This window comes from Anomalospiza imberbis, chromosome 3 (genome assembly GCF_031753505.1).
Source record: "Anomalospiza imberbis isolate Cuckoo-Finch-1a 21T00152 chromosome 3, ASM3175350v1, whole genome shotgun sequence".
Lineage (NCBI taxonomy): Eukaryota > Metazoa > Chordata > Aves > Passeriformes > Viduidae > Anomalospiza > Anomalospiza imberbis.
The window spans coordinates 103,052,808-103,077,237 of record NC_089683.1 but is presented as its reverse complement, the minus strand read 5'-3'; the positions used below and the strand labels follow the sequence as shown (position 1 = coordinate 103,077,237).

The 24,430-nt window shown below is 43.8% G+C and overlaps 2 long non-coding RNA genes across 2 annotated transcripts in view; one reads left to right on the top strand and one right to left on the bottom strand.

Annotated features, from left to right (window-relative positions):
* Positions 1-24,430, bottom strand: part of LOC137469979 (uncharacterized) — a 123,671-nt gene that overhangs the window by 82,547 nt on the left and 16,694 nt on the right. The window lies entirely within an intron of this gene.
* Positions 18,082-23,406, top strand: LOC137471667 (uncharacterized). Its single transcript, XR_010997765.1, has 3 exons — positions 18,082-21,052; positions 21,621-21,669; positions 22,757-23,406. It is a non-coding gene; the product is annotated as an uncharacterized lncRNA (long non-coding RNA).

Genomic DNA, 24,430 nt, shown 5'->3' with positions numbered 1-24,430 from the left:
ACAGTGACACAAGAGCAAAGCCGGGTGGCCACTGTGGATGTCACCACTGTGTGTGCCCACCCTTTCAGAGGCACAGAAAAGTGTCCATTTCCTGGAGGCAGCCCTGCTGAGGGCAGGTCCTGTTTGCTCACCATAAAACCTGCTCATTAACCCAGCTCACCAGTGAGTACACTGACCCTGGTCCAGTCCTGAGCACCTCACTAGACAAATCCGTTTGCCTTCAAGGTGAGGGCGAAATGCACCCACAGACGAGAATTCTTTTTTTTTTTTTTCTTTCCTTATAATGGCACTGCACATTACTGAGCAAATTGACAGCTTTGTGCTTTACCGGACATGGGCACCACAACTTGGTCAAGGTCCAGAGTTTCCTAAACTCTAACTCTGAACCCTTACTTTGGTGAATTTTGATTCTCAGATCTAATGCTGCTGCTTTTCTTTTTTTATATATTTTTGACATCTAAACATCCTTGTATCTGAGAAGGACATGCAAGAAAAAAATTGAGAAGTGCAGTGAGTGATTTCACATTCAAATAAAAGAGGCACTGTACTTAGGAAAGTTATAAGCACCTGCAAACAGGAGTTTATAATGAAAATGCTTTTTCAACCATAACGATAGCATTGTAGTAGTAATGCTATAATACAATAAACTATCCTATTAAATCTTAAGAGTTAGATTTAATAAGGCAGTGGTTGTATATTAAATAAATGCCAAATTATTATTAAAAATTCTTTTACTGAGGTTTAACAACTTTTTCTTATACTTGCTGCCTTATTACCCCCAAATAAAACACATGTACAAGAACATGTATTTAAACCATTGCATAAAGCACACACATACAAAAAAAAGTTACAAATAGATTATTCAAAACTGGAAGGAACTCAGCCTTTGAAAGGTAAAGTTCACAGGTTTGGGTTAACAAGAACAAAATTATAGTTTAGGTGGCAGAAATTTCATGGCGCTACCATAGCAAAAAGCTTGAGGACATTTGAGTCTGGGGGCTTTTGGTTTGTTTGGTTATTTGGATTTAGGTTTGTAAATTCAAGTTAAGCCAAGGTGGCTCAGAAAAGAGATTAACCTTAAGCTCTATTTCTAGCCAACAAGAGATGGAGGAAATGTTGCAGCAGGCAAGCAAAAATGCATTGTTGACAAATGACTCCATTTATAGTCCAGATTTCGGACACCTTGTCCTTAGTCACCAGTGACATCTAATTTGTCCCTAAAAAAACTATCCCTTACATCTTTGTTACTTTAGGCTTTAGGTTAAGACATGTGGATGTCCCTCATAAATCTGTTCTCCTATAGGGCCTGTCTTCCTTCCAGGAGCTTCCCAGTTGAGGGAAGAAACAACAAAAAAATCCAAACCCCACCATTACCCATTCTTTTCCTTCCTGTTCCAAAGACCTCATCAAGAATAAAGAAATTGTCCTAAATTTAGACATGTTAATCCCACGGTGTTTGTGTGAAATAGGTTAGTCAGACTGAGAACAAAAGGGAGGGAGCAGAAAGCTATAAAAAGCAAATGAAGGAGAGAAAAAAATATATCTACTGTACTTCACTAGCCAGAATCACTGTGGGTATACACCATACAGGGACATCCGTCAGCACCAATCAATACGTGTGGTGTTAGTCATGGATGATAAATTTGAAAGGGATTATAACTGTAAACAGTGATCAATAGAGACTTGCTGGAGGAGACAGAGAGGAAAAAACAACCTTAAAATGTTACACGGTTAATAAAGTAAGGGGTCAGTCTTAAACAAAACTCCAGTGAGACCAACTTATTTCAGAGCTGTTTCTACAAGGAGGGGGGAAAAAAAAGCCCCACCTATTTTCATAAAGCAATTGCTACTAAAAGGGCACATTATTAATTTACAGCATATTTGCTGATCCCTCTGTTTCGAAGTCACATCCTCCATTAATGTTTGGTTGGAGATGTTTTGCTGGATACAAGCTGGCATCCCCCAGACCCCCAGAGAGAAGCTTGCTTTCCTCCTTGCTCTGCCCCCCCCTCCCTCCCCCCTCCTTGCCTACCACTGACTTCACTATGGGCACATGAGTGATCAGAGCATTCACAACGGTGACATTCCCCTCTGCAAACAAATTCATCCAGGGCGTCAAGTAAAAAATGCAGAGAGCCTGTGCTGTTCACCCACAGATGAATGGAACTATCCGTCTTGTCACCAGGGGTCGTAGCAAGAGGTTACTGCGAGTATATACCTTGGCTTCTGTGCTGACGTTTGCAAGCAGCTCCCTTGCAAAAAATAAAATAAAATAAAATAAAAAATCCTGCCATATCAAGCACTTATCCAGTCCCTCTAGAACCCTTCTCAGATCATGTCTTTCTACACCTTTGGAGTCACAGCTCCAGGCTTGACATATATATTTTTTTTCTGCTGACCTTTTAGCGTCCTTTCTGCCACAGTGTGTAAACCATAAGCTGATATATGAAGGCAATTTTTAGTGGTGCCACTTGTATCTGAGTGATTGCACACGCTTTACGTTTCTGGCCTGCCACCCTTCCACCTTTTGAAGATCTCTCTATTTCTTTTAAAGGAACTGCAATAGAGGTGAAAAGAAGTTTAACTGCTTCAAGACTTTGATGGCCCAAGAGCACCTGTTTTGGGTTTTCAAGAAGATACGCTGCAGATTGGCTGACCAGTGCTTATGCTCAAACACTAAATCTTTCTTCTCTTGCATACAGACCTGCAGGGGTTGAAGGAGGGGAAAGGAAAGGCTGTGTAAAGCATTTTCCCAAATTTAAGCTGGCAGAGATCAGTGATCACAGCAGGGCAGCTTTGCAAATATGTTACCAATAAGCGCCAAAGATCTGGAGTTGCAGCTGCAGGGACCACGGCTTACAGGGCAGGGGCCTCTGAAGATTTTCCTCGTGGGATCTTCCTCTGGGAAGATTTGCAGCAGATGGTTTCACGGAGTAATTTTTTTGTTGCCTCTCTACCTCTCCCTATACCGGTCGCAGAGCTGGCGGCGAATCGCTCAGGAGGACACAAACAACAAGGTGGCATCAGCCATTCCTTACAGATTTGCAGCACACTGCAGCGGTAAAATCCCGCACAGCCACGGGGACACACACACAGAGACATTATAATATTGCAGAAGTCCCTTCCTAATTCCCTGGGTAACTCGAAAAGCACAAGCAATGGAGTAGCAAGCCAAAGAGGAGCACCTTGAGGCCAAGGTGACCCTCTCCAGGATCACTGCCACCTCCCCTCAGGCAACACCTTGCAAATGTGGATCCTCAAAACCTCAAAAGCATCCTAAAACAGAGTCACCATCTCTAGTGAAAGGATGGATGTGCTTCACAGCCTGCAGAGTCCTTGTCGCCAGCTACAGCCACATGAACAGAGGAGCTGACTGCAGCTACTGTGAACTCCTTTGATCCCAAATCAACAGCAGAACTAACAAAAGTCCATTTTTTATCCTCACCTCTCCTGTTCAAGAAATGGTTACCAGGTGGGAGAAGGAATAAGAAGCTGATCTGCCAAGGAATGACTGCAGAGAAACTATTTGGGAAGTCTAAGGAAAAGTGCGACTCAGGAGAAATTAGGGAGATTTGGAGAAGAGATGAAGATGGTACAACCAAAGTGGTTTTGAGATACAGAAGAGCAGGAGTAGAGAAAGTGGAAAGAGTGAGTGAGTGAGTAAGAGAAGAAGAAGAATCCACAGGGTCAAAAAAACCAAAAGGTTGAAAATTGTTATGAATGAGCAATTCCAATAGATCCAACCCAGAGCCTTGTCCAAATCACTTGAACACTCTATGCCTATAAAGCAGGGAGGACTGGGTGCAGGATGAAGGTATAGAGCAAATGCCAAAAATCTATTACTTTTTAGCAGCAGAAGCAGAGGACCACATGGCTGCCTCCAAGTGGGGATGGGAAGTTTCCAGCCTAGCAAGTTGCTGTGTAGTTGCCATGGGCACAATTTGTGCTCAAGCTGTGCGCAGAGGCCAGGATTTGGCTTGGAGCCCCTGGGTTAAACATTACCTTTACAACGCTGTGTGGCGCCTTTCCTGGGCAGGGGGGTGAGGGAACAAAATTCCAAGGGACTGCCCGATTGGTCACCAGCAGAGACCCCCTCGAGTAGTCGTGTGGCGACGTCACACGTCACATGTGTTACACACACCAGAGTAAGGAAGGGAAGAGAAAGCACCAGGCAGAGAACTGACAAAAAGCTTTGACTCTGTCCTCCTTGGGTCTGATCCAAAGCGTGCTTTCATCACACAGTCATTGATTTAAGAGTAGGAATGAGCCCTTTCTTCCAATGGGAGCTGGATTCCCAGCTGCCCTTTTTTCAAATGCTGGCCTGGGCATAAAGGAAGTATAGGTAATTTTCATTTCAAAGACGGCTGCAATTGTCCTTAATTTTAATGCCGGACACTAGGAGTAGCCTCTTCTGCTTGACACTGGGAAACATCACCCACCCCCCACCTCACCTCCAAGGGCCCTTCCTCCCCCTCCAAGGCATCCCCGGTACAGCCCAGGTTAGCAAAGGGGCAAAGCCCTGGGGGCCAGGCAGGCATAAAGCTGCGGTTCCTGTGGAAGTCTGTAGACTCGCACTAGTGGTCTAGTGACCCTGATGATATTGATGACAATTAGTAGACAGAGATTAAAATGGAAATGAGGGAAGGATTCGTCTGTCACTTTATCCATCAGCTGTAGCTTGCCCCAGGCAACAGACACACACTGGGCTTTTTGTTTTGTTTTTATTCCCTTGTTCAGCTCAGTTGGTTTCAGCGGTTTGTTTAGCTATTACTAATTTTTTCTTAAAACTGCCGTAGAAAGGGTTTTTTGTCAAATATTCACCACTGACAACTCACAGCACCGAACATGCAAACCATCCCTGGATGTGTCTGCTCTTGCTGCCTGCTTGATGCTGGGGGTGTTGAAGAGATCCACTTTCTTCTGCCTATTTCAGTAGTTTCAGTTTCTTTCGTTATTTTAATACCTGGGAAAGCAATTGTACTGCTGGGCTAGAGCCGGAAGGTCTCTGTTTCACTACAGCTAAGGCAATGGCAGTACTAAGTTATTGTATGGCTTGTGACTTTTCAGGCTGGGTGTCACTTGATGCGGAGTCAGTGTGATGTGCCCCTCTGAGAAACCTGTCCCATCTACCCTTCTTCTCCCAAGACTGTAAATTGCCATTTCCTGAGACTGGAAGACACATCACCTAAACTTTTCCTGAGATTACAACTCGTATATTCATCTTGAGGAACTCAGGGAGGTTTTGTTTAATCCTAAAATGTCGTAACTTGGGAGAGAGAGAATTCTTGTGCAGCTGTTATAAAATTCTAGCCACAATTGCCAGACCATTTTGGTTCAGTAGTACACCCAGAAAGAAAAAAAAAAAATTAAATGTCATTAAAACATGCTCCTGAAGCTCTTCCATGGTCTACAACATGGATCCGTCTTCATGCACCAACACTTCCCTCCTCCTTTCTTATTCTCTCTTGTTTCTCCCCTGCCAGAATGTATCTCCAGGATGCAACTTTTATTAACAACACCCCATTCCAGTATTTTGTATACCCCACGTGTGATAAATAACGAGCAACAAGACAGACAGAGAGACACCCTCCCCCTGAAGAAAAAGCAGATTCAGTATTCATAAAGTATTAGAGAGCAGGCTCACATCTGCTATGGTCTTTTCATGGCTTCTGCTGTCACCAGCTCTGCTGATTTGCTCCCGGGAAAAGCCTGGGCACAGACATGGCAGGAGCCAGGGAGCAGAGCTCAGGTTCTCCCCTCCCCACACACACAGACACACACTCCAGATTCCCGTGGGACAGAGGCAAATAAATAGAAAAGATGCCTCTGCTGCCATCGGGGCACTGGCACAGAGAGAGCTCCTTCCACTTAGCACAGTCAGAGCAATTAAGGGCTCGCTCCTTAGGATTAAAAAGTCCTCACTGTGGTCCTGATCCTACAATGAGATGGACGAATGGTTGTCATTCATGCAATTTCACTTCAGATCTTAAAAGAAATTGTTGGAAATCTGTGATTTCCCAATGGGAATGCAATCACTGTAATAGGCTGAAACCTTGCTGGAAAGAGAGGGACTGGGGCAAGGCAGCAGGTATTCTGCTGCACCATCAGAGGAGTAGGGAAAGATTTCTACCTCCTTCCACACATTTCCCAGTTGGGACTAAACCTGAACAACCTGATTTATTACACCTGCTTTTCACGTGGTTAGCTGCAAATGTTTCTCAGGTTTCTACTGCTGTTGATGGACTACTGACTAATCAAAAAGTCAGGAGTGCAAATTTGCAGTACTGGCTGCTAGCCAGTTTGCCCATAAAAGGTTTCCAAATGGTCACTGAGCCCTTAACCCTGATGAAAACAGCAACAAAGACACTGCCCCAAGCTCCTGCTCCTGCCACAGCCTCTCTCTGGCTTTGTTGCATGCAAACATCATTGGGTTGCTTTTTTTATTTTTTTCAAAAAAAAAAGAGTACAATTCCAGAACATGCAGCAGAGAGGCCTTTCTACTCATTAAAAGCTACATGTGGGTGTGAATTATTTTATATCCTCCTTGGAAATTATCAGACCACCTCAGAAAATGATTAGTTTTCGCATAAGGTGCCAGATCCTCTGGTCCATTTAGGCTGCTTTATGCCACTTTGATGGCTCAGCTCAGCCCTAAATAAAACAGGCTTAATTATCCTTAGGATTTCTCCTGCCTTGGGAAATCTCCAGGTAATGTGGAAATGCCACAGGGACTCCTACACCACCACAGCTATTAGCGGCGGTGAGCAGTGGCAGGGAATATCCCCACGCCCCATTGATTTCCTGCTGCCGTGGCTGTGGGCATCTGGCACAGATGAGGGCCACCCTCGGGCTAAGGCTGTTTATGCCAAGGAAAAGAGCCTGAGAGTGGGACAGCCCCAGGACCACTGCTTGAAAATAACCTTTTGAGGCTGAGCCTAAATCAAACATGAAACACTTATGGCTTGGTGTGAATGTCACGCTCTGGAAGTCCATGGCTCATGGGAGAAAAGGGGCTCATGGCTTTGGAAAATGTCTCCTCTAGTTTTGCAAAGCCCTCACTCTTGCAGGAATACAAGGGACATGGAGATGTCCTCAGCCTCAGAATAAGCATCTCTTCTCAGAAAAACACCCGTGCCTGCTACTGTCATCCTGGGCAGTCCCACTCCAAAGGGATGTCAAGCCCAGGGTGCAGGATGCCAAGTGGCTACTGCCATCTGAGCTCTTACAGAGAGGCTGCACAGGAAAGCCCCCCTGGCCCCATGAGCCAGGCAGTGGAGGCTCCTCTGCAGACACAACAGACAAAACCAGGGTCTTTCAGGGCAAATTTCTGCTCATCCTAAGGAAGATGACTAGAGGTGGCCAGCTGAAACACTACCACGTGCACACACGGGTGACCAGCTCACAGGTTTATGTTGTAGGTACTCATTTGTCCTCCTGGTATTTGGGGTAGGATGGGTGGGTTTGCAGGTCTGTCACCTCTATACATGACAAAGACACAGAAAGACAGGGGATGGACTTACACAGGGGCACTGAACACAGAACAAAGGATGGTGCCACATCTCCTTGGCAGAAACCCACAGCCTCTTCCCACCACATACCCCAGGCCCTTCACTTCCATCACAAAGCCAAGACAGGGTTATTTGGGAGCTCACATTTCACTCGCCTTTGTCTGTCTGCCTTCCTGAATCTGCAAACATCACTGTCGTAGAGCAGATCTGTGTCACATTCAGAAAGCCAGAATTTCTGCATCATGCTTAAAGGAAAGCTGAGATTTTGACAAAACTGATGGGCAAGCTCCCCTCACACTAGAGAAAGTTTCTTATGCACCACGGGCGAGTGGGCGAGGGAATTTGTTGAGACCTGTCGTAGCACCAACAAGAACTAAAAAATCTTGCAGCAGCTACTGCCATCTGAGCCTGTCAAATTCCACTGCAAACAATATGTCACTCTGCTGGGGAGGCGGCGAACAATCTGAGGGTGAGAAAAAGGGACGTCTGAAGTATCCAAAAAACTCACTCCAAAGGTTTTTTAAAAGAAGAGAGCCCATCCACGCACACGCACACACGCGCGCACACACTCGGTGCCTCTGGCCAACAGGCATTTGCTGGAGAACTGCAGCTTCCATGTTTTCACCAGCTTTTAAAGTATTCCCCAAAGCCCTTGGTTCCAGTAGGATAATGTCAATTCTGGCACATCTTTCTTAAATTCATGGCCAGAGAGCACAAATGCTGATGGAGTAGGCAGGCTGCAAAAGCTGTCTACCTTTCTGCCAAAGTGCAGGATAACAGGCCCTAAAAAGGACTAGGCCTTTTTTTTGACCAAACACTGGCTTAACCAGGTTCTGAACTGTACACTGGCAGAGGCAATACCATTTGCTTTGCTCCCTCCGGGGCATTTGGAGCATTTGAAAACAGCTGAGAAGAACAGGGAGGAATGGGAACATCAGAGCATCAGCCAAGGACCCCATGCTCCAGGGGCATTTCCCCCTTCTTTCAAGCTCTTTCTTCCTCAGAGCTGCATGTGTTGTCTTCCACACTTCTTTGCTTCCCCACCATATGCAGTATTCCCAGCAAGTAAACCTTCTCCTCTGGAGGTACCCAGGAATGATGCCAGGGCTGCAGAGAGCAGGGAAGCCCCCTTGCACTGGCCTCTCACCAAGGGATTATTAGCCACCAGGATTGTCAAAGGTTTTTCCACTCTTTCCAGGCTGAGTGTTAATGGTTTTCCATTAACTGGGTTTTAATATCCCAATGCTTTTTACTGCATCAGAGCCTTGCAAAAGATACCATGGTAAAGGATATCTTTTGGAACATATTCCCAAGAAACACAAAGCTGACAGTTCCCATCTGCTTTACGAATTGGCCCTTCCAGCAAAGGAAAATCCACAGGCAAGGGAATACGGCTTCTGACTTAAGTGCAGTGCTCTATATAAAACTTAGGGGGAGGAGGGTGATATCCCTCCCATGATATCTGTTAACATTGTCTCTATGAAGGAAGAGGCAAGCAACAGTCATACAACAGCTTTGCCACAGAGAGAGAAATGTCCTGGAAAACATACGTTGAATTAAAGCCTGAAAGTCTAAGAAGAAAATAGAAAATTAGAAACCTGTGTCCATTGAAAAACAGACTAGAAACAAAACAGATCAACAACTTACAGAGCAAAACAGCATACAAATTGGAACAATCAATATGAATAACAAGAAAACCAAAGCTGAGGATCAAAACCTAAAGCGCACTTGCTAAGTCTGAAATAACCACATTTCTCCCTGAAATGCAAGGCCAAAGCTGCTTCTTAAGGACAAATCATTGATGTTAATTACCTGCACAGGTTTGGAGACTGAAACAAAACCCTCAAGTTCTTTCAAGGGAGACAGAGAGTGGAAAAGGACATTTTCTTTAGTGTGCCAAAGCAAGGGCTTTTCTTCTCCCCCCTCCCCATCCCCCAGCAATTGTTTCATAACCACAAATACAGCTCCCCAGCAAAATACCTGCGTTGTAGTACTGACTTCTCAGAATAAATTCACTCAGAAATTACACATTAGAAAATTATAAGAAACCTCCTGAAAACATTCAGCTAATGAAACCAAAGCTTTTGTTAGGAACACAGTATGTCTGAGCAGACCAGACCTTCCTAGCCTGTAACAAGATTCCCAATTTCTCAGACAAGCACAAAACCACCTTCTGTGTCGCCTATTTTAGTCGCAGGAGCACCTCTCCTCCCTTGTCAGGTACCATCTCACAGCCCCGTGGAGTCTTGTTAACTTTCTACCTTTTGTGCTTCTCACTGTTCAAAGATTTCTAAAAACTGCACACAAGAAAGAATTGCAGAGAAACTTGTCAAGGCCGGTCGGTCTAAAGCTGGACCTATCAACCGTGATTTGCTTTAGGAACAAACACAAGCAATAGCCTCTTGCCCCTTTTCTCTGACTGTCAGCAAAGAAAGGGGAATCTCTGAAAACTATCTAAACCCCATTTTCCCAAGCACCAGTTAGCCCAAGAACAACTACATTGAACCTTCAATTTAATATCCCCAAAATTGCTATATTTTTCCTTGTTTCATATAAATCTGATTTGTCCAGATATATTTCAGGTTTTCACAAGTTGATTGAGGTATGCTTTAAAAGAAATATGATCCTCTGCCTTTTCAGAGGGATGGATATTTTTATACCGAGATATATTTCCCGCAGCACGGGTCCAAACACAATCATCACCTCGAAAGGGAAAACAATGTGCCCAGGAGAGGAGGAGAGGAGTGCACCTGGCTTCACAGCATCTGTGAGCAGCACCCTGAGAATAAAACCGTGTTTGCCCCCCGGGACTTTCTCAGCCAGTGGCGTGCGTGTCTCTGGCTGCAGGAGGAACGCCCTTACAAAGGGATTGCTGGTCACACCTCTTCCCGCTGTGCCTAACCCTGGAGGCTTTGCCTGCAGGCATCACTGATGCAGGCAGAGATTAAAAACATATATAGGTAGGGACACAAAAAGAAAGGGGGGAAAAAGGATGAAAAGGAGGGAGGGAAGAGAGAAGTGAATATGTAGGGAGAAAAAAGCCGTAGGACACCTGGAGACTGGCCATGCCTTAGGGAAGCCAGTGGGTGCCCCATCCGTCCAGCTGAAGGGCAGCAGTTCTCACGTCACCCTGCCAAGTGCCTGCTGGAAAGGCAGGCGGTGCGGAAAGGAATCCTATTAGGGAATAGGATGACGACAAGCAGTTGTCTTCCTCTCTATTTTTAATACGCCCTTACCACTGCGCCGGCATTTCAGGGAGCCTGTGCACCGCGCCTCGATGGAAAGCCCAGCCTCGGCTGCGCCCGCGGGTCTGGCAGGCTCATCCTGAAAGGCACGTGAGCAAGCCGGAGCCAGGAGCGGGGAAAAACCTCCCCGGCACGTGTCTGATCCACATCATTTCACAGTTTACAGGAAACCCGGCGGAGAAGGCAGAGCTCAGCACCAGAAAGGTGCAGCCCTGAGCTCATCATTGAGGAACGGGGGTGGGGGGCACCGCGGTCCCTCAACAGGATCGTGTCTGAGCGGTGGGACCCCCACAAACAGCTTAACGCTGCTTTAACGATCCCATTAAACAAAGCACAACTGGAGTTAACTTGGCCCTTTGTAATGTATCTGTCACCGGTCCCATCCCTCTTTAGGCTGTTGAAGCTGGCGACAGCTCGATTTACCACTTGAAGAGAGCTCTTGGGAAGTCATCTGCCAGGCTAACTGTGGGAGAACGGTATTTCAAAGGGACAGATGCAAAATCACTCCTTTTTCCTCAACATTCCTGCCGTGAATAACTTGGAAAGAGCCCCTTCAGTGGGACACGCAAGCTCCAAGTCTCCTGCTGCCTCAGGAAAGGAGGACAGCACAGGCTCCAGGTTAGAAATCTTGGTAAGCCATCTGCCCGATCCTGCTGATTATTCAGTTCGGCCCTAAGACAGCGATTTTGGGACCTTCAAACGTGCCTACGATAAGAGATGCCTACCTGTTTTTTGGGATTTTTTTTCAAGTGAGGGTCGCAAATTTCCTGTCCCAGATCCTAGGGTCATTTTAATTGGTCAGACTTGATTTATCCCTCGTTTTGGTGGGGGAGGCTGGCACTAAGCAACTCCACTCCTCTTAATCTATCCATCAGTTGCCAGGCAAAGTCTGGAGCAGGCAAAGAGAAGCAGCAAACAAAGTAACTTCAGAGCAAGGCTGAAGAAGGCGTCTGAGAAACTCTCGTTTTCAGAGGGTACACAGGGCTGGCTGCCAACGTGAGTGAGGCTCTGAGCTGGAGTGGATGGGCTCTGTTTTCTCACTTGAAAAGATTTCTTTGGAGCGATGTGCAAGCGGTAATGAAGGTAAAAGAAACAAAACTGTGGTTTGAAAGTGCAATCGCAGATATAACAAAGAACAAAGTACAGTGGTTTTGAACAATCCTCCTTAAGAAACGTAGCTACTTCCCTGTGGAAAAGCATGAAAATGGCCCCACAGGAACTAGAAAAGGCAGAAAATTGGGGAAATACCAACTACATATTTGGGAGTTTATATGAATGACCAAGACAAGATTGTAGGGATAGAGAGAGTGCATCCCTGTCAAGGAAGTTGTAGGAGATCTCTCAGCAAAGACAGTTGGCCAAATTGAGCAGAAGCCGGTGCAGACATGTGATCTTATAAGGCTCCTCCTGACCTATGAACAGAAAAAGCCAGAAAATTTTGCATATGTAACCACTGCCTGGACAAAAGGTATGAGGCTTTTGGTTGTAGTTCAAAACCATGTTGTTGAGAACAAAATTACAAAAGCATCCACTTACACAAAGGGATGAAATTATTTAATTGCTTATATACTTCTGCTAGGAGTCAGACAATAAACGAGAGGAATGAGAATGGCTGATTTATGAGCACAAATATTACTTGGTTAATATTAATAGGGAAACTCAAATGGTCAGGACGTGCATAAGCCAACTCAGTGGGCTCAAGTGTGCAAAAAAGAAAGGGTGTAGTGCACCATCTCAAAACCTCATCACCTCTGCAAGTCTGTGCAAAGATTTCACTGTGTAAAAGATTTCAGCTGAAAATAGCTGGTGGATGTGTTCTTACAAACACACTAGAAGGAGTGAGCTACTTGGTGCCTGCTACACCCCACCAAAACAGTGTGAAAAACACGATGACCAGCTTCTTTAAAGACTTATTTATCATGTGTTGGTAAAAAAAGCTGTGTTAACATATGGGACTTCAATCTGAATGGCATATGCTGGTGTTCTCAGGCTACCAGCACTAAGAAGTCCTCAGAATTTCAAAAATTACAGGCAGCCAATTTCTTAACTCAACCCAGCTTGGAGTAGACTGCCTAATGACAGATCCAGAGGAACTGATCCCAGATGTTAAAAATTAATGGTTACTCAAATGACAGTGATCATGACTCGATCATATTTGTTGTCAACATCTAGGCTCAGCTCCGGAGTGATGTGTGTGTTTATGGGCACTCTAGCATGTACATTCACATATCTGTCATTGGACAAAAATCGTTCTCACAATACTGAAATAATTATGAGCAATATCAGCTACAGAGGGGCCTTTTCATGGTAATCAGAAAAGTGTTAAGAATATATTTGTAGATTTCAAAGGCCACAATTTCACAACCAAGAGACAAACTGACAGTATTTTAAAAATTCTCTCAGTTTAAAAGTAGACATAGAATGAAAACACATTTGTTTCAACACAAAGCAGTAATGATATAAAGGAATACTGATAATAACAATTATAAACCAAAAGCTAATAACTCTAGGAATTTGACAAAGGGAGCCAGAAAGAGGGAAAAAAAGGAAATCAATGAGGAAAGGATATCTGGGATTTTAAAAGCATATTGAGAACAAAAATGTTGTCAGCTGTTACTGGAGAAAAATAGACAAAATGTAATAATAATGAGGAAAACATATAAGAATTCAATGAATACCTGTCTTCCATATTTGGGAAATATTTTTTGATATGCATATTGTCTCAAAACAATGAATCACACTCAATCTCAGCAATGAGTGAAAGGACTTTAAAACAGCAGCTAGAAAAGGGAGAGATTTTGAAGCCAGTCAGTTGGAAAATGTGCAAAGAATGGGCATGGAAGCTCTCCACCCCACAGGGACACAATGGGATTTACAATACTCCAGAAGCCCAAAGCAAAGTAACACTTCTCCAAAATTTAAAACAAACAGATGGGGTCCTCCAGGTATTGTGAGGACTGTCATTCTCATCTTGGGTAAGGTAATGGGCAGTTAATCCAAAAATTATATATTATAATTCAAAAGAAGCAAATGCAAATACCTTCCAGTAGCGTGGGTTTACAGGAAATAGATTTTAATTGGGATTTTTTTTTTTACTTAGACCCTAGATCAGCTTGATAAGGGTGATAATGTTGGTATGCTGCACTTAGATTTTTGCAAAGCATGCGATCAGATTCTCCACACTGTTTTGACTCAGTAGGTAGAATGATATAATCTAAACAAGGCACAAATTAAAATGGATTAAAACTGGCACCTCAGATTGAAAAATGTAGCTGTGAATAGTAGTCTGAAAATTGAATAGGAATAGTTTTAACTGGGCCAGCAGCGCCTGTCCTCAGTCTCATGCTATTTAACATATTAAATCAATGACTGAAAAAACCCTGGAATAAAATCATTATTAATAAAGTCTGCAGGTGACAGGGAGACTGCAGGAGAGCTCGATCAAAGAGCACACAAAGCACTCTGAATCACTTGGCAAACAATATCCACCCCTAACAAAACACTTTCATCCAGCCAGGAACCAAGAGGGGACCCACTACCTCTACCCCAAACCACACTAAAATTGTATTTATATCAGCTGATCACAAAATCTCCATTCACAGCCACAAAGCCCAGTGCAGACTTAGACACACGGAGAGGAGTTTCAAGGAAGAACAGAGACTGTTATCCTGCCTGTGCCTTTGGCAAAGGTGCAACTGCTACAGGAATACAGAGACAGCCCCGGAGGCAAAAGTTCAAGCAGGAAATTGGTTAATTGTGAAGGATTCAAAGAGGAACAAGAATGGGGAAAGCACTAGAAAACATGCCTTATCATGAGCAACTCACAGCCCTCTGTCCCTTCAGTTTATCAAAGGAAAGGTGACAGAGGGCCTTGATCACAGTTTATGGTGGCACAGGTCACAAAAAATAAATACAATGGGACACTTCCTTCTGAGAGACAAAGTTGTCAGAAGACCCAATGCTGGAAGCTGAAGCCAGAGAAAGCACAACTTGGGTGGAGAGTTAATTTATCATTGAAACTATTTACTGAAGGGATTGTGGTACATTTTACAGCACGGGAAATCTCAAGTACCGCAATTGGTTTGCATTTTAAAAGATACAAAGTACTCGAAATTGGATAAATATACTCAAAGGCTTCTGATATGTTTCTCTCCCTTTTCCATGGGCAATGATTCATATCTCCTAACTTTTTTTCTGGAGCCTTCCACATGATTCACACATAATACTTGCCAGAATATTTAGCTCCTCCTTCTCTATTTTCCTTACCACCTTCTCACCTAAAAGCTGCAAAACATATTTATTTGGTTGCTGCCATGTAGACTACCATGTATTTCACGTGCCTGAAGCACTAATGCTCAGAGACAGATTTCACTTATTTCTGTTCGTTAGAATAAATGGTGAGAAATGGCTAATTTGCTACATCACAACATTTTAGGAGGTGAAGATGATGGAAAAAAAATCTACCAGCTGTCTGGAAAGTTAGGGTATAAATCCAGTCTTCTAATTATTAAAGGGGAATGTTTAAACACCAATGCTTAAATTCAAGCATGTGGATATATTTTAGCAAGATCCAGGAGTACAGAATTGGGCAGGGCAGGGTTACCACTCTTAATTTACAACAAGCCATAATTTCCTAATCCAAGTTTTTTTCAAAGGAAACAGCTAATACCTATTTTGCATGCATGTAACAAAACAGTCTTTTGCAGCTATCTTCCGGAAAACGGAAAAGAATTCTTTTTCCCCTTTTCCCCACGTTCCATTGATAACTTGTGCCAGACTCAAACTGACAGAATTTGTCAGCTACCAACTGGAGATGCTACCAGTTTCCAAATCAGGCATTACGTGGGCCAACCAGTGGTCTGAAATCTACTGTAAACAGCCCCCAAGCGAGGAGCCAATATGGTAATTTGGGGAAGTGATTTAATGTATTGGCTTCCAGTAGCAAGTCAGACCCCAGGCAAGGAAACACACTTAGAGGGAATTCAGGGTGACACCGAAATCGGGATGGTCAAGAGCAGTTTCCTCTCTGGGGAAGGAAAACCAGCAGCAGTGTCACTTCAAGCTTGAACAAGTTTCTACCAGCAGAACTTGTCAGGACACTGTCAGCAGGAGCTGACAGCCATAAATCAGTGCAGCTCCAAACGAACTGCTGAGCACACAAGCTTTATAGGGAGAGGGTCTCCCAGTGACAACAGCCACCTAACACTCCCTTACCCTAATAACTGCATAATGAAAATAAATCTGAGCAAGTGCTCAGGAATGCCCTTTTCTCCCGTGCTGTTACACTGGAGCTGGAGTAATGCCAGGTTGGAGTTTTGTTGTTGTTGTTGTTGTTGTTGTTCTAAAAAGGTTTTGCTCTCCAACCAATTTTGTTTTGTTAAAACAAACAGAGAGGCACTTGCTATTGATCTCCCTATTAAATAGTCCTGGTAAACATTTTGACTAGCTCTGCAAACTTAATACAGATGTTCGTTCTGCGCAGATCACTCCCGACAGCTGATACAGGGAGCTAATGCGTGTCCGTGGCAGGAAAGGCAGCAGTACAGGGGGAGAGGGAGCCGCAAAAATAAGCAGCTTTCTGGCAGGTAAGTGCCGTGCAAATACAGTACCTGTGTTCAGGTGTGCATGGATGCCTTGTGTGAGGGAAGGGGGAGATTTCTAATCTGTAAATCAGAATTAAGCAGAACAAAAGCCACACCAGCAGGCATCCACCTACAGCTGCCCAGGTGGAAGGGGCTCTGTACACTGGACTGAATCTGGCAGGGCTCTGTCCAGGAGAAATTCAATTTCTGGAGGTGCCAGGAGTGGGGAGTCTGCAGGATTCCACACCCTGGCAACAAAAGAGGCTAAACCTGATTCACAAGATAAAATAAAAGAACATAAGAAATAAAAAAGGGCTCCTCTGTTTCCTCCCAAAGGTCATGCACACCTGGTCTCTGTGGCAAGCTAGCACCTCTCCAAGGTCTCTACATCCAGCCAAAGTTGCCTCTTACATGGGAAACGCTGTTGGAGCTGAACAGATCAGGTGAAAAAAGCGAAACTTGCTGCTTTGGTTTGGAATGTTTCGCTCCTCAGCACATCATCTGCAGCCAGGGCTGCCCAAAGGAGCCCCCTCATTTCACCATAGAGATTTACTGCACTTTGGGGTGGGGGGCCATGGCGCCAGCCCTGAGAGTCACTTCTCCCAGGATGCACTCTTTTCCCACATGTCTCGTTGGATAACTGGGATGGACAATCTCCCATCCACAAAGTCACCTCTGATCATACTGGATGCGCGTATCCAGGTGTCAGCCATGCTGTGAGGAGAAGCCGAAATTGTCCTGTTCTGGGCACAACCACGTCCTTCCAATTCCAAGGGCTGCATTGCCGGGCACAGCCAGACCCCTCATCACGCTGGGAACACCGCAGGGGAGCAGGGTGTGGGAGGGCAAAATGGCACCTGGCAGTGAGGTGTGAGGGGAAAACGTGAGGGGAAATGTGCGAGGGGAAAAAACGTGAGGGAAAAGATGTGAGGGGAAAAGCACAAGGGGGAAAAGTGCAAAGGGAAAAGCATGAGGGGGAAAAGAAGATGGGGAAAAAGTGCATGGGGAAAAGTGTGAGGGTGGACAGTGCAAAGGGTAGAAAGCATGAGGGGGAAAGCACAAGCGGGAAAAAATGCGAGGGGGTGAAAAAATGCAAGCAGGGGAAAAGTGTGAGGGGAAAAATTCACAAGGGTAAAGTATGAGCGGGAAAAGCACGAAGGGAAAAAGCATGAGGATGAAAAGCACAAGAGGTAGAAAACTTGAGGGGGAAAGCGCGAGCAGGGAAAAAACTGCGAGGGGAAAAAAGCATGAGGGAGAAAAAGTGAGAGTGGAGAAGCATGAGGGGAGAAGTATGACAAGGAAAAACTGCAAGGGGAAAAGTATGAGAGCAAAAAGTGAGAGCGGGAAAAAGCGTGAGGGAGAAAAGGTGAGAGAGGGAAAAGTGTAAGGGAGAAAAGGTGAGAGTGAGAAAAAGTGCAAGCGGGAAAGTAAGAGGGGAAAGCATGAGCGGGAAAAAAAGTGTGAGGGAGAAAAAGTGAGAGTGGGAAAACGTGCAAGCGGGGAAGTATGAGGGGAAAAATGTGAGCAGGAAAAAGTATGAGGGGAAAAATGCAAGCAGAAAAAATGTGAGGGAGAAAAAGTGAGAGCAGGAAAAAGTGCAAGAGGGAATTGTGAGGGGAAAAGTGCGGGCAGGAAAAAGCGTGAGAGGAAAAACACACAAGGGGGAAAGTACAAGCTGGAAAGAGTGTGAGGGGGAAAGAGTGCAAAGGGGGGAAAAAGTGAGGGGGGGAAAGAGTGCGGGGGAAAAAAGGTGAAGGGAAAAGTGTCACAGGAAAGAATGTGAAGGGGCAAGGCACAACAGGAAAATGTGGAAAGGGGAACAGCACGATGGGGGGAAAATGTGAGTGCTTTCATGAGCCCCATCTCATAGAAGTAAGACAAGACCACTGGTTTGCCCAAGATCCTCTCACCTCTGAAAGGATCGACATCTCCAGGATCTGGATACTGCCTGCTAGTGTATTTAGACCAGGATTTTGGAAAGGAAAGTTCAATCTGCTGTTCCTCTTAGGCTAGGGCTCATCACCTTTCCCAAGAAACCTGGTCTCTGAGCTGATCAGATCACCAGCAGCCACCCCTAAGAAATTTAAATGCAGAATAACAAATAGGAAGTGATGAAAGCTAATCACTTGAAAAGTAACTTTCCAGGTGCACGTTCTTGCTGAGAGTCATAAAACTTTCTGAACACACCAATATTTGTACAAATAACCAAACATTATCTCAAATAGCAGAGTGGTTAAAATAGCTTTGCAAAGAAGCAAAGAGCAAAGCCCTACTCATTCATGAATATATTTATGCATTTGTTTATTACTATGCAGCCAGCTTTAAAACCTTCCCAGCAAGGGAGAGACTCTATACCTTATGCCTATGGGCCTCATAGTGCTTCCAGTGGGGATGGAAAAACTTCAAAAAAAGTTTGGCATTCAGATCCAGTTTCTCTGCTTATCTGCTGCTAATCCAAACTCTCCCAACATATCAAAAACGTTGAACCGGGCAGGAAACCACATGAGAACAGGTTTTCCTACAGGATTTCTGGCATTTCTACATTAGATTCCAGATGGAAACACCCATGAGAACAGCTTCTATCCTGGTATTTTTGGCACACTCAGTTCCAATTCTATCCGGAAACCTGAATTGGGAAGGGAAAGGAAAAAAAAAAGAAAAAACCTCCACACAAACCAAAAAGCATCAAACGTTTGTCTCAGTATTCAGAACCTGAATAAAAGTATATCATTTGAGGTGGATTTTAATTTTAGGAATGAGGAGACAATGTTTTTGGTTTTATCTTCAGTGGTTTGTCCTTCCTGACTCCCAGTTTCACATATCCCCAAAAAGAGATGCCAGAGTGTTCAGCTACCAAAACTAGAAATGACCATCCCTCTGAAAATAAGCATGCATGCAACCCCCAAAAAGATTTGGGCTTCACACAAATGACTTTGCTCCTTTCTATGCACAAGAGAGTATCAGATACCTAAAAATAAAGGCATTCAATGGAACTTCTGAAAAAAAAAAAAGATTTCAAGATTTCAAAGGGGTTGTTATCCATGACTACAGCCAAAGTCAGGCTTTTTGCCAGTCAAAAATGAATTAATTAAATGTGGTAAATGAATTCACCACATTTCCTGCTGTCCATTTTTTGGTCATTTACCCAGCTTTGCCACTCCCTCTAGATTGGCAGACGCTTCCATAGGTAATAACTTCAGCACTAATGACTTTGAGCAGAACCTTTCCAAAGTTATATTCAGCCCTGCTCATTGATTTCTGTTACATGGGGTTATTTAATACCAGCCTTTTTCTGTTTTTTTATTGCCATTGAAAGCATCTGCATTTTGTTCTCAATACTGTCTGACGCTTTCTCTCTGACCTCCCAGCCCTACCTCTTGCTTTATAACTTTCTGCTGCCCACACTGGGGAGAAACAGAAAGAATGGTCAAGACATCAGTGAGTTTGTTAGCAGCTCACCTCAATACCTTAACCCTGTTGGGGTTTTAAGATGAACACTACATAAATCTATAGCAAATGAACTCAAAAAACCCCAAAAAACAGAAAAAAACAAACAAAAAAATTCCCTGCTGCTTTGGCTCAAATAACCCATTTCAAGCTGTGCCTACCAGTCTTAAAACCCCCAAATGATCCACAATCTCTTCTCCCAAAGCCCCCTGGATACATGTTCACCTGCTGCTGAATTCTGCCACCTTTGTACCCTACTCATGCTATTGAAGGTGGGACTTTTCAGTAAGGAGCAAGGACACAGCACCAGGCCTTCCCTTGTTGCTCCCCAGCCACTGACTGCTGTGTGCTGGCAGCAGTACCTTTGACCCCCCCTTGAAGTGCAGAGGATATGCTTGTGTTTATACTCTAAAAGTTTTTTTTTTCCTCTGAAGTAATGCTGCCGCATCTACTCACATGTACATCAGTTCCCTCTACTGGCAGCATTAATTAAGCTATTCCTTTAATTCACCAGGTAGACCGAGCGTTTGGAAAGGAAGATGTACTCTGCTGGGTGGAAATGTGTGGGGCTGTTACCCACAGGGTGGTATTCTCTCGCTTGTTATAGCAGAAACTTCAATTCACTGGTTCTTTCCACTGTGGAATTTCTCCTCCCCAGGTTTTTAAAACTCACTTTCCATGCTGTAATCCAGGGCAGCTACTTAACATTATCTTAGCATATTTCAGTCCTTAACTGTGGCAGTAAGTGGGAAACTGAGAAGCAATGACTCCTGAAGCAGCTCAGGCAAACATAAGGTTCATCAATCCTTGAGCTCTCTGTGTTGTGGCTGGGGTTAGCATCCAGCCTCTCCTCAGCGAGGGCAGCCCCTCCTAAGGGACCAGAGGGTCCATCAGGCTCCTTTTACTCATTCATGTACCCAGAGGCTACTCTAAAGCAATGCTGGTTCAAAACATGCTTAAAATCACTTGGCCATTCTTCTACCTTTTCATTTTATTTTTTTTTCCTCTAGTTAAAGTAGATTGATTTTGTCCTGCCATAGGTAATGTTTTCCTCCTGAGGTATCAGGCCAGAAGAAGAAGTCATTCACTCTATTTGGGTGCTTGAGGAAACACAGAATGAAAGAGAATCACTTGTCATTTAAAAATCAAAACAAAAACCCAACAAGAACATCTGCCCTAAAGAGAACAAGATACAAGATTTTTCCCTTTGGATCCAAGCTGTCAGTATTTAGCAAAACCAGAAAAAGTTTTTCAATTTTCTAAGCAAATGGTGAGTGTTTCATAGCTCTCCACTGTTATTCCAGAAGTTTCCATAGGTGCATTTTGGTTTAAAAATTGTGGCTTAAAACCTTTATTTAGGACCCAACCAAATAAACCTGCATGGGTATAGCAACCAATAAGGCCATTCCTAGAAACTGAGCTTTTCTAGTGTAACTAGAAGAGGAAAGACCACATAGAATCTGGTAGGAAAAATAACAACAGCCTCTATACTCCTGGATTTGCATATGCAAATATAAGGGCATAAAGTTATAGACCTCTTCAGCACTTCCGTTTAAATATGCTTCTCACTCCTACCTAGCATGGCTGAGGTGCTCTCAATGCACACAGTTTCTTTCTTGGAATTTTCAAAATGTGTCCTTATTGTGGATTTTCTTTAATTTCTTTTTTTTTTTTAATCTAGATTGTATTTCTAAAAGAGATTGTACAAAAATGTGTGTTCTGATTAAATACATTACATGACCTAGAGTCATATTTAAAGGAGAAAAAAGCATTCTTGCTCACGCTGCTGCATGAGTTCCTGTTTGGAGAATAAAATTGTTTATTTCTGATTCTTCCAGGAGCTTTTGCAGACTGATCAAGTGTCAAGACATGGTAGTTGACTCAAAGGTAACATGGATATTGCCTCATAATATCTTTAGGACCTGAATCAAATCTTGAGAGATTTTGAAACTATGGGAAGATAATGAAAACACATTTCTTTCTTTGTATTATCCTTCATAATGGGAAGCTTTACATTTCTTTTCTAGCAACTATGATGTACACTGTACTATCAAGGCATTTTTAGGGACCATTTACCTGAATACAATTTATGTGGAAGGTGCCTGAGAGCCAACCTGGATTTATGCTTCCTGGTCCTTGTAATAATAGATTTCTTTTTTTTTTTTTTTCTTTCCCATCAAGATAAATGTCAGAAAGTTATTTGATTGTTCAATAAGAGAGAAAAACATCCTTTTTCAAATGAAAGAATCAGTTATGGGCAAGGTTTTGGTGTTGCTGGAAGCTCTGTGGAGCCCTCCAGCCCCAGGAACAATGCACACAAGGACACATTTTCCTCCAAGGTTTGTCCCAGCACCTGTTCCTGTAGTAGGGCTCAAACCCTTCCTGGGGTTTGGGTTGTCCACCGTGTTGGCCACTGAACTGGGGAAAGTCCTTGAGGCAACAGAGCAGTCTTTGCAAGACAAAGACTTTCACAAAAGCAGGTTTTGGGAGGAAAATCCTTGCCTTTAAAAATATTGGTTTGGAGCAGTTCACCTCATTCTTTCCCCTGGCATTTCTTGGATTCTGGAAATCCTAATGCAGCCCAGCTCTTCAGGGGTGCCGTGTTGGGGTTTTTGTACACACACCCCCAGGCCCATCTGGATTCCCACACAGGCCGGCTATGTGGTATAAATAGCCCAAATTCAGCCTATCCGGGGCATTATTAGATCCTCTCCAGTATTCATGCACACAGGTACACACACACACATAAAATTCCGAAAAATTCTCCTAAGAAAAAAAATATTTTAAGATAATTGACTTCCCAAACTATGATATCAATTCCTGCTTTCTTTTCATGGAGACTGAGGTGATGCCTAACACGTGTCTACCTGAGGCAATGTCTTTTTGATATCATGCAGGGGAGATGGAAGAATCTGGCTCTTTAGTGACCATGACATCCAAAAATTGGATGCAGGATTTCACCTCTCTCTCACAGGTTAAATGAATATTCTGAGAGTATCGATTGTTCAGTTCTTCCAGTGGAAGATGAATGTGATCGGCATCGATAATCAGAAAAAATATCATCTACATACCTCACATATGCAGATGGTGGCTGTTCAATACCAGTCGGCAGTGCAGCTTCCTGGTGTGACAGGAAAATATCTGCAGCAATTGAGGATTAACAGAGGCCATTGCTACATCACTGTTTTGTTTGTAATAGCTCCCATTCTATCAGAAATGACTGGTTGCACATTTCTGTGTCTGACATTAAAATTCACCATTGAAATCTCACTTGGTAATAATAAAGCCCCTGCAAGAGTCTCTACAAACACACTAGACTCCAAATTAAAGAGCAAGTGTATTGTTAGGGTGTGCATGGATCTTTTTTGAATTAGTGCTAGGTGAACAATAAATAAAATTCCAGGAGAAGTTCCCCAAGCTGATAAGCATTCAAGGTATTATCTTTGCTCTGTACTGTATGCGCTTCTGGGTGAAAAAATTCTAATTGCACTTCCATTCAAAAATCAACCGTGGGAATAAGGAATCATGCTCATTTTATGCACAGCAGCCCGAAGGCCTTATCCTTAAAACAAATTACAGCGCCTCCTATGCAACTCACACTCTGAAGCTAATTCTAACCCTAAAGCAAAACTCCAAAATTAAACTTTAATCTGTGATCTAAACAATTTTGTGTTTGTGATCAATCTTGGTGGAGTAGATTTTAATATATATGAGTGTGTGTGCGTGGGCGTGTGCGTGTGTGTTTATAAAAATATAAAACACACAGATAATTGTTATCGTGGATGAAGACCGAACATTAAATACGCTGCTCAGTAAGACTGAGATAAAATACACACAGTGAAGGGAGGGAATAAAGCTGTTAAGCACACGCTCTTGTGTGTAACAGAGTCCTGGACTTGCAACCAGCGAAAGCTTGAATTCCACCACATGTATCATATTTACTACGTTGTGCCAAAGAAATAGGCAGGCTGCCATGCCATTAGAGCAATTACTCTTACCCTCTCAGATATGTAGAAATTAGATTCTGCTCCTGGTAGTCATACACTGAGGGAAGTGAAGAGCAAGCGAGGGGAAGTACAAGGAGGAGAGGCAGAAAGGCATCAATTCCTTCCGGAGAGGAGGAAAGGCTTTGGGCCAGCAAGAGTTAAAGGAGTTGGAAGTGTATGGTCTGTTTCTCCCCAACTTGGTGCAGTGACTCTGCATCCTGCAGGAACCTGTTCAGATGCTCTGATAAGTCAGACAGAATTCATGGGAGATTACCACACAGCTCCTGCCAAGCTGTGCTGCAGCGCGGGTAATAGATATGCTCCAGTACTAAATCCTAAAAGGCCCTGCTACATCTGTCAAGCATGCCCTGGAAAAGCACCCTCAGTTCAGATGTTATCACTGCTCTGCCTGCATCAGAAGATTTAGTGTCCACCCTGGAGGTTGCTTTTGCCGCACAGTTTTCAGGGGCAAAACAACAAGGAAGAAAGATGAGAGGGAAAAGGCAAATTATTCTTGCTTAAAGCAAAAGGAATAAAGTGATGTGCTTGCAGACTAGTTCAGCTTCTCACCCTGCATCTAGAAGGTCCCAAATCCCACATTAAGATGGTACTGATGTTCTAAGCTGATTAGCTCGGACGTGTTCGGCTCCCTGGACTGTGAC